Raw genomic sequence first — 1,947 nt, 5'->3', positions numbered from 1 at the left:
TAAGATAAATGGGGGGAAATAGGATGAAGGGAAATACATTTAGCAATCATAACTGTGGAAAAAATTTTGAAGTAAGTTTCTCTGATAAAGACTTCACTTCTAAAATATATAAAGAACTGAGTTAAATTTATAAAAATAGGAGCCATTCCCCATATGATAAATGATCAAGAGATATGAACAATTTTCAGATGAAGTAATCAAATCTATCTATAGCCATATGAGAAGGTGCTCTAAATCACTATTGATTGGGGGGATGAAAATTACAATAATTCTGATGTACTACCTCATACCCATTAGACTGATAATAGGAAAGAAGAGGAGAAAGACAAATTTTGGAGATTTGGGAAAAAATGAGACATTAATGCACTCTTGGTGGAGTGGTAAACTGATTCAACCTTTCTGGAGAACAATTTGGAACTATGCCGAAAGGGTTAAAAAACCATGCATACCTTTTGACCTAGCAGTTCCACTACTAGGTCTGTATTCAAAAAGAAATAAAAAACAAAAAGGAAAAGTACCTATATGTACAGGAATATATATTTTGAGTACCAGGCACTGTGCTAAGAGATTTGTACAAAGACATACTTGAACTGTTTCCACTCTGAAAGCACTTGAATTCTAAAGCATAAGTAATGCTTCAGATACTGAAGTATAAGGTAGTTTTGTGAGGAAGTGCCTGAGCACCTGTGGAGATCAGTAAACACTTCAAATAGAAGGTGCTGATTGAGTCATCAACCAATGATTGTGAGAGGTAGTGGAATGTGAAGGTGAATCCCAAGAGAATTCTGCTTGGAATATGTTAAGTTTGAGATGCCCATGCAATAAACTGCTTGGAATGTCCAGTAATCAGTTGGTAATGTGGGGTCTGGAACATAGCAAAGAGGAAGAGAAGAAACATTTTAATTCTCATAAAAAACCACTGGACAAAAAAACAAAAACAAAACCTAGCCGTGTGACCTTGGGCAAGTCACTTACACCCCACTTGCCCTACCCTCCTCCCTCCAAAAAGCAAAAAAAAAAAAAAAAAGCACTGGACCAGGACACACATTTGCTGACCAATAGAAAACATTAGTATACACGTGTACTTTATTAGGTATAGGCATTATTGATGCAGCTGGGTGGTGTCATAGTACATGGGCCTGGAGTCAGGGTTACTCATCTGCCTGAGTTCAAATCTGGCCTCAGACATGTGACCATGTGACCCTGGGCAAGTCACTTCATCCTGTTTGCCTTAATGGCAAACCACTCCAGCATCTCTGCCAAGAAAAACCCCAATGGCGTTGATGGGGTGCTTGGGATCTATGTTTGTAAAATCTATTTGTAAACTCAATTTGTAATACCAATTTGTAACATCAGTAATGATGGGGTGCTTGGGATCTATATTTGTAACATCAGTCTGTAAAACTTTGTAACATCAATTTGTAAAACCAGTCTGTAAAATCACCTTTCCCAGCCTCAAACTCTGCCCCTTCCCCCTATCCGCACTCTGCCTAGGCAACAACTTGTGACTCCTTGTCCTAGCTTAATCTCCTCATGTCTCCTCCGGTCTGGCCCAAATCTCATCTCCCAGTTAAACTATCTATGCACTGAAGTCACAAGTTCCTCTCAGTCAGTCCTAACTTTTATCTATGCACTGAGGTCCCTTACATCCATCCGGTCAGCCCTGACAATGGCAGCCCTACCCTTTAAAAGTAAAAGCCTGTGCCCCCTTTCACTTGCAGGTCCCCTAAGGATCCTTGCCTGCTGTAAGGCATAAAATAAACTTTTTCAACTCTCACTCCAATTAAGCCTGAGATTTTTAATTCTTTCCAGAGGCTATTGCAGGTTTTCTGGTCTTAGATAAGATCAGAGTTCCTGCTGAACCTAAAAGCCATCCCTCATCAGCGTCACAGAGAGTTGGATACAACTGAAAATGACTGAACAACAGCACTATTGACACCTACTTGA

Source organism: Petaurus breviceps, unplaced genomic scaffold (assembly GCF_028583685.1).
Source record: "Petaurus breviceps papuanus isolate PSGF00001 unplaced genomic scaffold, PetGlider_PUasm1.0 688, whole genome shotgun sequence".
Taxonomy (NCBI): Eukaryota; Metazoa; Chordata; class Mammalia; order Diprotodontia; family Petauridae; genus Petaurus; species Petaurus breviceps.
This window is presented reverse-complemented; position numbering follows the sequence as displayed.